At 38.2% G+C, this 15,043-nt stretch overlaps 1 long non-coding RNA gene across 1 annotated transcript; it reads left to right on the forward strand.

The window, feature by feature from the left end:
* The first annotated feature begins 707 nt into the window (after positions 1-707).
* On the forward strand, positions 708-13,604 carry LOC124802597. Its single transcript, XR_007017130.1, has 3 exons — positions 708-748; positions 3,226-3,388; positions 12,878-13,604. It is a non-coding gene; the product is annotated as an uncharacterized LOC124802597 (long non-coding RNA).
* Positions 13,605-15,043: the final 1,439 nt, after the last annotated feature.

Raw genomic sequence — 15,043 nt, forward strand, 5'->3', positions numbered from 1 at the left:
AACGAATGGGCACTCGTCTAAGGAAACTGAAACAGAATCTGAAGGACAAAATTTTGTCAGATGGTAAAACCATTAGAGGTCGCCTGTCAGATAAAATTATAAATGAATTACAACAATACTATGGTATGGCAATAAGAAATAATGCAAATAATTTGCAGGAAATGAGACAAGCTGTATGGGCCACATATTTACATCGATCATCAACTGATGATAATCCTCAACATTTTGCTTGTCCAGATGGTCCTCAGTCATGGTGCAATTATAGAAAATCTCAAGCTACTGGGGATCCTTATCACCATAAAAATTATATTCCATTGGCTGTTATGGAAGTAATTAAACCAATATATAGAGACTTGGGGCATCCTGATCTTCTGCGAAAATGTCTTCATGGTTGTACCCAGAATCAAAACGAGTCGTTCAACAACCTCATTTGGACTCGTGTACCTAAGAATGTATTTGTTGGGATAAAAACATTGAAATGGGGAGTCAGTGATGCTGTTATTTCATTCAATGATGGTCATATGGGTAGGCTAAAGGTCATGGCAAGGCTCGGCATTGCTCCTGGTATCAACACCATCAGAGGTCTTCAGCTTCTGGACAGCGTGCGAGTAAGGAAGGCTCAGTATGCAGCTGAATTTAATACAAAAAAAGCAAGGGCAGCAAGGAGAAGAAAGCTTCTAGGTGAAGAAGAAGAACTAGAAGATGACCCTGATTACTCTGCTGGACACTTTTGATAATAGAATAAAAGGTATTTGTGAATTTTCATAATAAATTACTTTAATCGCATTTTCTGGCATTTGACATTTTTAGTGTTACATGTACCTTTATCTCATAAACCACTCAACCAACAACATTCAAATTTTCAGAAATGCTGCAAAACAGTTCAAAGAGGCCACTGAACTAGAATCATGACAAGAACTGGCTTATTCTCTGAACTAGGGAAGTTTATGTTATACTTTTTCCAATAAAAAATGGCTTAATGGTAAAAAATTCATAAATACTATACCAACAAAAAGAAAACATTGGTTCTAGTTCAGTGGGCTCACAATATATGCTGAAAACCTCTGCCAGAATTTCAAAGTTCTGAAGATAATAGTTCCAAAGAAAAAGGTACACAAAGTTAGCAAATTTAACATTGGCGAGATAGGGCATTCCAACTCCCCTTAAGTTGCTAATGAACATCTTAGGAAGGTGAGGCAGGTACATGCTTGGAAGCAGTATGCTGCTTACCGCGTAGAGCTTCTGTTGTGGCCTCTGATGTGCTACAGTTTTAACACATGACTAATGCATGCTGTTTGGGCTCTGGTAAATGATGTTCCTTCCCAACTTCTGGTGGAGATACTTCAGTAATGTGGCCAAGTTGGCTGGTCCATGTATCAACTTCCTGTTAGGAGGGTAGCAGAACCACCTTCTTCAGTGGCAATCATCAGTCTCCCATTAGTTGTCACAGATAGTGAAGATTAGCACAGATTTTCATGAGATCTGGGATGACACTCACAACTTTGAACATAGTGCCATCCTGAAGGCTCTGTCCTGAACTGCTACACTTTTGGGAAGAAGCACATGGTTTCTTGCACAATGCCCCACTGCAACATTCTGTCCTCCACTTCAGCCTCCCGGTCACACACAGCAATACAACATGATACTGCTGCTGTTCAGCAGCAGTCTCCAGCTGGGTGTTCAATGTGCTGGAAGTTGTGAAACAGAAGCTATTAGCTCCCTTATATGCCTGTTTTGTCTCAGTTTCAGTTTATCATTTGTGACCAGTTGCTTACTAGCCTTTATGGCTGTTTCAGCCATTGGCTCTTCTGCAGGTTTCTTTCCATAGTAATGGAAGTAGTATGGAGTTATTTTCCAATGTCTCTATACCATCTGGTGACAAAACCTCCAGGAGCAGCTTCAGCTCCTGATAGATATGGTTTGTATCTTGACGGACTGGAGACTTCTTAGTTTTCTGGTGTGCGCAATGTGGTTTATTTTGGGACCACAGTAGTTGTGAATGAATACAGGGTAAGAGCACTCCTGTCTGTACACACAAACTGTTCACTGCTTCTGCAAACACAGGTAGCTGAGATGAAATATTCAAAATTGTAAACATCACTTGCAATTGTTTTGTCTACCATATGATGGTGATTCATACAAATTTAATATTGCAAAATTTGCTTCTTTATTGAATAAAGTATTCTTAGGCTTCCAGCCATATCAATTGGTTTTTATACCATGAGCTTTCAACTAAACACTTCTTGGTCATTGTCAAATGGTGGGACTGCCAGCAGGCTGCTGATAAGTCCTTATACGCATCAGCTGCCATCTATTGCATCACTGATGCTAATGGTATTGCCATATTCGAGTATACGTTGATTACATTCATCGTGCCCACTTGAACCTTGCAATCGCTGGATCCCACACTGAGTTGAGCTGCAGGCCACTGTCTCTATTAAGGGTGTTATCAGTGATTTTGATTTTCATGGCTTCTTTAATTAAACTCTCTCAGAAGCTGTTAGCGTGAGCCATGGCAGAGGTTACATCAAATTTGATCTGGCAATCATTTAGCAGACCATATTCAACTAAAGCAGATTTCTTGGGGAAGTGAAGGTCATAAAACCTCTCATGCTCCTCCTTGTACATTGTGTCCAATGTAAGACTCACCACAGTCACAATGTATCTTGTAGACTCCAGGTGTTCTGTGGCCTCCTCCACCGTTCAACTTTCACTCTATAAACATACTGGCATGCACAAAATGTCTTCAGATATATTGGAGAATTACAAAATATTACTATAAATAATGGTTAATAATAATTATTATTATAATGGTGATGGTTAATTACAGTGTTAAACAAATTCAATCTCTTTCGAAAAACATGTCATTTTTAATATGAGAAAATGATAACTCTGATAAAGTCTATTACATGGTGTTTAGCAGTGAAGAGAATACAAAAACACACACACAATCTTAGATGAAAAGGACTAGAGAAAATAACAGCTTCACATACTGTGGATAATAATCTTATGTGGAAACATTAAAAATGTTTAACGTAAATTAAGCTCAGTTGTGTTTATAATCAAACAACTCTTACAATATTCTGATAATTTGCCATTTGCTCCTTAAACCATATGTGTAGGAGACAATTTTCACATCAGCAAAAGCACTTGATAATTTGTCTGTCTTAGAATTATCTTGATCATATATAGCCAATAAAAAAAACATGTTTTCTTCACATTCAGAAACAATTTAAAATCCAGATGCAATAACAACAATATTATAAAAAGGATACATTGCCATACAGATGTTAAGTTGCAGACAGTTGCAATGAAAAGACTACTATACAGCTTAGCTTTTTGCCAAAAGATAATCTGGAATCGTTCAGGAACTCAACGCCTCTGTGTGGTGAGTAGTAATATGTCCTTTTCATAGTTTTCTTAAGATTTGTATCCTTATACATGTATAAAGTGATATCAGTTTCAAAAATAAACAGAATTTGAAACACATGCAAATTTATGCTATAATCCCACCAAAGACACTGATGAGTTTATTATACTAAAAAGGGCTTGAACATTAAGTACTCACATTCCTACAATCATGAGAGATATTTAGTAATGAAACGTGAGAAGTTTTTCAAAAATTATCCAAGACTATTTGAAAAAAAAATGAATGCTGCTGTATTAAGGATTATTAAGTAATTATCACATATTAAATTTGACAATCAATGTAGTACAGTCATGGGCTGATTTGTGTTTATAAGCTCATATTGTAGCCATGCTTTCTAATTAACACATGTATGCCACACTGACACATTCACACTGTATTGTGTTGTCATATACTGCAAATACTTTATTTCTTGTAATTCAACAGTGGCTACATAATTACATATCAAAACAAAAATTTACATAATGTAGTCCCTGAAAGGAGCCTGTGCATATTAGTAACATGTGACAGCATAAAGAAGTGCCGAGCAAGGAAATGAAGTTATCATTGATATAGTAACAGCATTGTTATTCAATAACTGTAATTTTTGTAGCACACAAACTGGAGTAACTTTTTAATGCTATGCATAACTTTCATTGTTTAATACAATATACTGGGTGGTCTGGAACAGTCTGGAAAGCTTGTAAGGGTGTTAGAAGGAAGTTTTTTGTTGCGAAATAATAGCTAAGAGAAAAAAAGCTACATTGCCCCATTTCAGAGTTATTTAAATTTGAAATTAGCCAACTAGGTCATGATGGGTGCAAATTCAAGCCCAGACATCTGTGAGTACATGAATTACCACTCACTGAAATGCTCACTACCATTTAAAATGTGCCTTTTATGGAAGTGATATATTTAAGCTAGGTGAGCAGAAGCTACATTTGTTCAGTTTGAGGAAACTGAATTAAGAACATATTTGGTGACTGCCTCTGCCAGGCCACTTGAATTGCTAACCCTAATTTTAAATAACTCAGAAATGGTACAATGCATCCAATTTTTTTCTCAACGACTGTATCTCAACATAGTCTCCTTACAACACCCTTAAAAGCTTTTCAGAGTGTTTCTGGCCACCCTGTATGTACTACCAAAGCTAAAAATTAATAGGAGATACAACTAGACTTAAAAGTGTGTTCTCGATCTCAGTTATATCAATATGCAGGTTACTTTCTCTGGTCATAATATGAAAATAGTGCTTTCTCCATAATTAAATTTAAATTGCTTCATTAGAATGTTTAATCTTTCTAAAATGAACTGTATTTGACATAAATGATGATAGATATTTAGAGGCTTATATCTGTCTCTCTCTCTCAGTTCAGAGTAGCACACACAGCTTTTTTTAGAAAAATGTTCGTGAATATGTACAATTCAGTAGTGCAACTAAACTTCATTATCTGTCCAATTAAAGGAATACATATAACTCATGATGCCTGTATATACAGGTCACAAGATATGGACTACACATTATTTTCCCACAGGACCTCCATGTGATTCTAAAATAATACTAAATATCTCCAAATTAAAAAAAAAAGTCAAGCACTGGCATGACAGTCAGAAACGATAGAGAGATGGCTGTGAGAAGATGTCAGTCAATTGCACACTGACTGACCCCTCTCCAGGACAACAATGTGACAGCAGCGGCCCCTATGTGAAGTGCTGTATCCAATTGGTGTGCCCCACTTCAATATTAGCTTCAGGATGAGCAACTTGGATAGAAGCATCAATGATAGTTACTTTGCTTGTACTGTCTATGTAGCACAGAAGTGTGATTGCTTCTGCTGAAGATGGTTGCTTATTTTGTATGTTGCCCTTTGCTTGCCTGTGATTGTAAAAGTTAAGTGTTGTCATTTACTTTTTTGTAATAAAACTCATTAATATGATTTGTTTGAATGTTTGTTTAGTGAACACAGTAAGTAGGCATCCTAAACCCCTCATATTTGATGAGCCTGGATGAAATATTTGATGACTAGCACGGAACATAATATTTACTGACAAGACAACCCAGGGCCTGGCTGCCACAAAAATTTTGTTTTGTCATGGGCTTTTGTGTTGCACTGGTGCCTTAATTCTATTTTGCCTTTTTTTTTTTTTGCAGGGGTGTGTTTACAGTACTAACAGTGTCTCTTACAGTGTGTTTCTATTCAGTGTTTTCAGGTGGGTGTTGCAGAAATTATCTTTGCTTGTGTGCTTTTTTTTATCACTTGCATTGTCTGTTTATTGCATTTGCCTATTCCAAAATGAGCAACCCACCTCTCCCACCCGCTGCTCAGGCATTAGAGCTGCAAGCTATAGACGCAATGCTGCCAGCTCAGATGTTTCAGTTTTAGCTGATAACCAAACTGCTAAAGATGGTAGAGCAGTTACTAACCACTCAAGCAGTCGATGTAGCACAAAATGCTGCACCACAGGCCAGCTCTGAGGGCCATACTGCCTTTTTGCCAGTTTAATGAAAAAGAAGAGGAATGGATCGAGTGGCTGGCTGAAATGGCCGAGCGGTTCTAGGCGCTGCAGCCTGGATCCGCGCGACTGCTACGGTCGCAGGTTCGAATCCTGCCTCGGGCATGGATGTGTGTGATGTTCTTAGGTTAGTTAGGTTTAAGCAGTTCTAAGTTCTAGGGGACTGATGTCCTCAGAAGTTGAGTCCCATAGTGCTCAGAGCCATTTGAACCATTTGATCGAGTGTTTGCAACAGTATGAAGCCCACATACTTGCTCACAATGTACCAGGTACTGTGAAACTACATTACTTTTTGTCAACAGTAGGAAGTGCAGTCTTTTGCCTCATTCAGAAATTGTTCCTTATCACCATTCCAAGTAAACTGCCTATGATCAGGTTGTAGATTCTCTAACTATTATGACCTACAAATGAATGTGGTAGCAGCTAGGTATCAATTCTTTAATTTGCAAGAAACTGTCAGAAAAAACTTATTGTGAGTGGTTAACAGGTTTTGCAGGGTATGATAAGAAACTGCAGTGTTTTAAAAGCCTGCTGCAGGCATTAGCAAAACCAGGAAGCAAACAGTTTTTTCAGTGTTACGTCTGTCCAACAAACATTTTTTTCCATTCGCACATTAGTGGAAAACATAAAATTTCGGTTGAACACAGGTGCCTTTGTTATATTGCTGAATCATTACACATATGAACTGTTACGCTTCCCACACCTTTCTCAAACTAGCACATACCTGACACAGTATAATGTACGAGACATTCCCATTCTCAGAAAACGTACTTTGTCTGCCATGTATGACTCGCATACATGAACTATGACTTCCACTGTGCAACAGTCACATGATTGTGAGAACATATTTGTTTGATATTTTTGGCTTTCAAATTCAGGACAATATATTGTCAGTGTCTGCATTCAATGCTGAAGAAAGTGTAGCTAGCTTGCTGGAAGAATTCCTTGGACTCTTTTGTGAAGGCTAACATTTTTGTTGCACATATTACTATGAAAGACAATGCTCGGCCAAAATTTTGCAGGGTCAGAACTGTTTCCATTGCATTACAGTACAAACTTACTGCTGAACTTAAAGAACTGCAAGACAGCACAGCTATTGCACCCACACAAGCTAGTCAATGAGCAAGTCCACTGTTTTCGCTACACAAACCTTCAGGTTGCATTTGCCTCTGTGTTGACTTTAAGTCTACAGCCAATCCACAATCTTTGGTTGATACTTATCTATTGCCATGCCCAGAGGATCTCATGGACAGATTAGGCACTGGTCGCAACTTTTAAAAAACTGATTTGCGTTATGCATATCTTCAAATACTGCTAGACGAAGAATCTCAAAATGTGTGTGTTGTGAACAATCATTTGTGCTTGTTTAAATATTTGCATTTGCCTTTTGACAGTGCTTCCACACCCACCATTTTCCAACAATGGTATTTGAAACAGCTTGCTGCTCAAGTACGAAACTGTTCAAACTATTTGGAGAATATTGTCATAGCAGGTCATACACCTGAAGAACATATTGCAAATTTGCATGCTTTGTTTCATGTGTTATCTGAAGCAGGAGTCAAGTGTAGACAGGTCAAGTGTGATTTTTTTTAAACCTGTGTTGTGGTATCTTGGTCACGTTGTAAACAGTCAAGGTGTACATCCTTTACAGTCACATTTGTTAGCGATACGTGATCTGCCTGTTCCTTCCAGTTTCACAGAATTGCAGTCAATCTTGGGTAAAATGAACTATTATATTAAGTTCATACCGAATGCTGCACAAATTACAGCTCCATTGCATAGCTTGCATCACAAGAATGTCCCCTTTGTTTGGACAGATGGGGGCCAAGAAGTTTTTCAAAAACTTAAGGATGCAGTGCTCAGTGATCAATGCTTTGTTCACTTTGATCCTGACAAACCAGTTGTGTTGCAAGTCGATGCTTCCTCTTATGGAACTGGTGCAGTACTTTCACACAGGTTTGCTGATAAAGATAGGTCTATTGGTTTCGCATAAAAAGTGTTGTCCAAAGCCCAGTTTAACTATTCACAAAATCGAGAAAGAGGCTTTGGATATTGTGTATGGTGTCATTAAATTCCACCACTATTTGTATGGCAGAAAAGTCTACTTAGTAATGGATCACAAGCCACTGCAGTCCTTGTTTCATCCTATGAAGCTGTTTCCTGTATGAATTGTCCAAAAATTGCAAAGATGGGCTTTGTTGTTCCTCAATACCAGTACAAGATTGTGTATCATCTGACACCTCAACATGGTAATGTGGACACACTTTCATGTCTTCTGATTGGCCCTGATACAGACTCTGATCGTTCTGTGGCATCTTGACACATCAATGCCAATGATTCTGAATTGCTTCAATCCATCCCTCTGAACTATGGGATAATTTCAGAGGCCACAGAAGCTGATTCAGATCTGATCATTTTCCTAAAATACATTTGCACATTTTGGCACTGCTCATTACTTGGCATAAAGAACACTGTAATGTGCCGATAGTTTGCAAGTCAGCTTAGCCTCGCAATACAGCAAGCACAGGCACCGACTACATGGGGCCTGAGGGGGCCCCCTCAAAAACTCATTCATTATGGAGCTCCCCCCAAATACTTTAAGAAAATTATTAGTTATGTACTTTGTAAAACCACAAAATGATGTTGGAATCTTTTATTTTCCTTGTTTGACAACAGTTAGCTTTTAAAATACATGCAGTAATGAGTTAAATGAAATAATTATTATGGTAGTAAACAGGTTAACTGAAAATGAGTGATGTGAATCGTGATAGTGCTACGGTACTCCAGGCTCACATAGAATTTGTCCCGGTGCCCGAACCTTCGGGTAAAGTCTGGCGCTGGCAGGCCAGTACTGCAGCTGCGGGGACATAAAAAGGAGTGGAGCAGAAGCACCTGGAACCTTCTGCCTTGGGTCGGGTTGATGCTTCGAGACACTACGATGCCGCAACTATATAAAGCCCACTCTGCTGTCGCAGTCATTCAGTGTGGATAGTTTTGTTCAGTGCATGCAGCAGACATGTTTAGTGTTGACTTTAGTGTCTAGTGGCCTATTTTATATGACTATATTTTATTTGTTTACTTTAGTCACTTAGTGTATTGTGAATTAAGTTTGCAATGGATAAATTTGTTACCAAAAAGGCACACTTGGAAGTTGATGATACTGCAAGTCAACCTCCATCATCATCTTCAGGCAAGAACCATTCACAGCCAAAACATGGACAATTCGCTAAGGGAAGATGAAGATCATTTCAGAAGTCTTGGTTGATCAAATATACATGGCTAGAATATGAAGCATCTACTGAAATAGTTTTTGCAAAATCTGCAAAGAGGGAGATGCTAAAAACCTATTGAAATTTTCATCAAAAAAAGAATATGCATCCTTAGGGTTTTCTAACTGGAAAAAGGCTTTGGAAAAATTCTGTCTTAATGAAAATACATTTGCACATAAAGAAGGTGTTCTGAAACTAAATTCTATCACTAACCGAAGCGTGGCCTCCCAATTGAATGAACAGTTAGATAGTGATATGAAGGAAGGCTGTTTAGCTCTTGAGACAGTTTTTACTACCATGCAGTTTCTATGCCAACAAAGACTAGCAATTAGAGGGCATGAAGATCAAAACTCAAATTTTTTTCAATTGTTGGAACTCTGCAGGAATGGCATACCTGAGTTTAAAGATTGGTTAGGGCATTCAGGGTAAAAGTGGATGTCCCACGTTATTCAAAACGAGATCACTTATCTACTGGGAAAGTCTGTGTTGAGAAAGATACTGGCTTCAATCAAGAAGACTGAACATTTTTCTATTATAGTTGATGAAACAAGTGATTCTTCAATTCATGAACAAGTGTCATTTTGTATTCGTACTGTTCCTTAATCATCAACAAAGACCTTATTGGCTTATATGAGATCCCCAACACTGAATCACGAACTCTGTTTAGTATTTTAAAAGACTTTTTGCTTGTCTTGATTTGTCAATGGATAACTTATGAGGACAGTGCTATGATGGTGCCTCGAATATGAGAGGTAAGTTCAAAGGACTAAAAAAGTTAGTTTTGAATATACAACCAAAAGCACGTTATGTGCACTGCACTGTCACAGTTTAGACTTGGCAGTTGTAGACAGTCTCCACCATCTTACATCTATTAGGGATATTATGGCTTTAGACAATAAACACCGTAAGGGAATCCAAGAAAAGGATGGGACTTTTCAGACGTACACGCTGTGAGAGCTTCAACAACCAAGCTGGTCTACGACCCCTTTGCCTAACTCAGTGGACTATGGGAGCTTCTAGTATCTAGAGATTATTGAAAAGCTGTGAAGAACATCTAGAGTTTTTTGAAACATGTTCTGCAGAGGGCAAAACAGGGGCAGGTTACAAATGTGCAGGCTACCTTGAGTCAATGTTACAATTCAAGACTCACTTCTTTTTACGTCTTTGTTGCCATGCGGTGAGCCCAGTAGAGGATGACAATGAAAAAATTCAATGCCCTCATCTAAGCATTGCTGATCTGAAAAAAAAAAATGTGGGCTTCATTTGTATACTGAATGGAAGGCATTATTCTTTTGAACACTTTTGGGAATTGTGTTTAAAAGAAAAACCTTTCCAAGTTCATGATCCTTTGCTTCGTCAGAATTGAAGTATACCAAAGAAGTATGAAAACAATGAAGCCAGCTCAATGCACACTTTCAAAACCCCAAAGGAATACTACAAAATGATTTACATTGAAGTTTGTGAAACAGTGCAGTCTTGCATTACTGAGTGGTTTGCTTCAACTGGCCTCACACAGGTCATTGCAGCTGAACAAGAGTGCTTGCTTTTAATATACATAGGTTAAACAAATTGGGAAAAACCAACTGTGTTTTTAAAAAAAGTGACCTAGACATTGAGAGACTGCACTTACACTTGAATATGTTAGCTGATATCACTAATAAAAAACAACTGGTCTTAAAAAACATGCGTGATGTAAGATAGTACATTACACAAGAGCCTGCAGTTGGAGAAATGGTATGTGAAGTAGTGAAGTTCATTAAGCTTCTCCAAGTAGTTCCAATCACAACAGCAACAGCAGAACAGTCATTTAGTGCACTTAGACGTCTGAAGTCATACCTCCAATCAACAATGGGACAGAAGCGGCTGAACAACTTGACTATTTGTCATGCCCACCAAGATGTTATGGATGGATTGGATATCCGAACAGTCATCAATGACTTCATATTCAGTAATCCAGTCAGATGGTCAACATTTGCACCTTTCTAAAGACATTCTAGGTCTAATAATGGCATTTAGAGCAATATTAAAAATATTTATAAAATAGAGAATTAAATACATACATGATATTAAATTTTCAGTTTCAAAATATTAGTACTAGTTTAGTACTGTATTACTATATTACTATAGTACTGCATTAGTTATTTTCAAATATTTAAATATTTATAGGGTGTAAGATCCAATTAAAACCTGCTATTTACATACTTTTTGACTGAACATATTGGGCATACTGTATTAACTCTATTAACTGTTTTAAAGGATTAACTTTGAGATATTGTTTTTATTTAATGAACCCTGAGCCTTATTCGGAGTAAGCTTAAATTAGCTATTTCACGTATTACTGTGTGACAGCAATATTTTATGTTTTATTCTTTTGATGATAGTTTACAAGTTATTTAAATATAATCTCAGTCTTTTCAGGGCTATATATTCATTGCTTTGTAATGATCTACAAGCACCATTATTACTGTAAATTAAATTAGCTTTTTACGAAAATACCATGCTTTTTTATGTTTTGTTTCTTTTTTCAAAGCCAAAAAATGTGTCAGGATTGTTGAGTTTCCCAGAGTGTCAAGTTATCGACAGTCCAGTTTTTAGGGTTCTAATGTTGATCATATTACTCTAAAATGCTTAACAAAACTTTAAAACTCACTATTTTTCATCTAAAATTTAGAAAATTTCCTGGGGCAAGACCCCCCAGGATGGGCCCCCAAAAATTTTTGTAAGTAAGCGTCCCTGACAGCAAGGTGTGATTCTTGTTTAAAATGATAGTGGACAGCCTTATGTGTTGAGCCCCAAAGCATTGTAAAATCAAGTGTTGCAGTTACTTCACCAAGGAGATTGGGGGATTGTTCATACAAAACAATTGGTGCATTGACACTGTACTTGGCAGGGGAAGGAAACCCAAATAGAATAGATGACATCACAGTGTCATGCATATGTGAAAAATCAATCTGATCCACCACAAAAATTATATGCTTGGCCTAAGTCACAATCACCATGGCAACGTGTGCGGATAGACTTTGCGGGACCTTTTTGGAACATTCATTGGTTGATGGTGGTAGAATCTTATAGTAAGTTTCCCGTTACTGTGCCAGTGACCTTGACAACATCACGTAGTACAGTCCAGATGTTGTCCTCTATTTTTTACCTCAGAGGTTTCCCTGAAATCATAGTGTTGTAGAATGGCCCTCAGTTCATGTCAAATTAATTTGAAACACTCTGTGAATGCAATGGCATACAGCATCTAACTAGTGCACAATTCCATCCACAATCCAATAGTGAAGCAGACTGTTTTGTCAGAAGCTTCAACCAGCAGATGGCCAGACCATGCACAACACACACCAAGGATGTAACATTGCAACTGTCTCACCTCCTATGATTCGCATCCACGAGATGGACAATCACTGGTGGGATTGCTTCACGGCCACCACAATCACACACTGCTCCACCTGCTCCACCCTCCACAGCATCTGGCGCCAAAGGAAGGTTGCAAGTATTGCTTTGTGCTGCATGATATTGTGTCTTTAGGGTTTTTACTGGCAGCAGATAGTGGACATGAGACAAGATCCTTCATTGACTTGCTGCATGCATGTATCTCATTTCAGGCCAGACAGATTCCAGTACCAATATCACAATAAAATTCACCACTGTCATGTTCACGGTGATCCTTCTGTATCTCTTCCCCCAGATTCATGGATCCCGAGGATGGCACTGCCACAACAACCCCCAGAGGGGGTCATCACGACACCTTGGGACAACCCCATGGGGATGGAGCCTATGCCTCCTCTGTCACCTCTCATCCGACCAATGGAGCTGGATACTCCCATGCCGCAGCAGCTGATGCCTTCTACACCTTGCTAACGACCTCAAGAGGTGGACACTCATCCTTTTAGGTGTTTTCTGGAGGACGTTTTCACCAGAGCAAAGGCCGGATAGCAGGGTACCGGAAGTTGGATATCCTTTGCAGCCACAGCTTCCAGTCCATCTGAACATCCACATTCCTGCCTCTCCCACTGTTGTCTTGCTTCCTATACGATGATGGTCCAATGCTTTAGGGGGGAGGAATGTTACGGCGTAAAGTCAAGCACCAGCATGTCAGTCGGGAATGATAGAGAAGAGATGATTGTGAGAAGATATCAGTCACTTGCACTATGACCAACACCTCTTCAGGATGACAATGCAGCAGCAGCGGCCACCATCTAAAGAGGACATAAGTGCCATGACCAACTGGTGTGCCCCAGTTCAATTGTAGCTTCAAGCGATTTGGATAGAAGTGTCAATGATAAATACTTCACTTGTATTGTCTGTGTAGGACAGACTTGGGATTTTTTATACTGAAGATGATATCTTATTTTGTACATCACACTTTGCTTGCGATACTTCTGTGCAGTTGTCAAAGTTAAGTATTGTCATTTACTTTTATGTAATAAAACTCATTAATACAATTTGTTTGAATGTTTGTCTAGCAAACCGAGTAAGCAGGCTTCCTACACCCCACATATTTGATGAGGCTGGACATCATATTTGATGACGATATTGAAGACATAATAAACTGAGCAACATAATACCACAAAAATCATAGCTGCTGTGGACTATTAGAACAGGAGATATCAGTTGTCAAAGTTATGATGAGAACACATAATGAATGATTTATTACACAAACATATTATTTGAGACAAATAGTGAACAATTTGGCATGAAAAACACTATTTCAGAGTTTACTTACTTGACAACACAATCATAAGCAATACGTATGCAAGTCAGCAATAAGAGCATGGTCAATGCATAGACAGTTCTCGCAATATGCATATTTGATGAAAGCAGATTGCTCACAGTTCTTATGGAAACACACCTTTGTTAATCATTCTTCAAAGCAGTACTCCAAGGCTGTTTGAAATACACCAGAAAAGTCTTTGGTGTAGCCATATAAAAAAAATGTGAATTTAATTATGTTGGAGAATGATGACAACAAGAACTGAAAATATACAAATGACTGAAGGCACAAGATGTGATACCTATGCCTTAAGTTACTGTCACTGTCCGAAGATACCATAATTGTATCTGTAGTGAATTTCACAATATTTTATGTGGGCAGGAGAAGAAAACATCAAGGGATTGCACAATGCCTATGCTCTTTGCTGGAATCAGCTTCTTGGTGAATGCATTCAAAAACAGTAGAGGTGTATAGTTTATCAACGCTATTTTGCTGCTCAGGAATCAAAAGAAGAGCTTTAGTTTCCAGTATATCTGGCCACATTACTTCTTCCTGGAAGATTTAAATCCCTCTTCATCATATTAGCAGACTTTCTAGCAAACACAATGATGTTCAGCGAATCCATATTCATACTTGCATGGAAATGGTCTGTGGGCTCTGATGCAAGGACATACATATGGCATTGCATCATGCCATTCATCAAAATCCCAGTCATTATAATACAAGGGTGTTTGGTTGCCATTATGGATCTGACAACATCAAAGACATGCCTTCATCCCTGCATTGCAGGAGGCTGTCCAGATCATTGCTCTCTATCAAATTTTGTTTGGTCAGCATTAATTACTTGATTTGGTGGCAGACATTTTCCCTAATGACGTACCTGATTTCTCTCATGAATTGATAGGGTTTAGGTTGAATATCAGCATTCCCTTGAACAAACCACTTGCTAGCTTTGTGGGTAATTTTGCGACAGAATATTTTATTCTTACACTTAAATTTCTTTACCCACATGTTGGAAGCTTACACCTACAGTGAACTGTGAGAATAAATTCTCTTCTTTACTTTTTATGCCAACAGTCTGAATGTGCCATCATGTATTATTGCATTTTCCTGTCTCTATGCTACAAAATTATCATGTAA

The sequence above is a fragment of the Schistocerca piceifrons genome, chromosome 6 (assembly GCF_021461385.2).
Source record: "Schistocerca piceifrons isolate TAMUIC-IGC-003096 chromosome 6, iqSchPice1.1, whole genome shotgun sequence".
NCBI lineage: Eukaryota > Metazoa > Arthropoda > Insecta > Orthoptera > Acrididae > Schistocerca > Schistocerca piceifrons.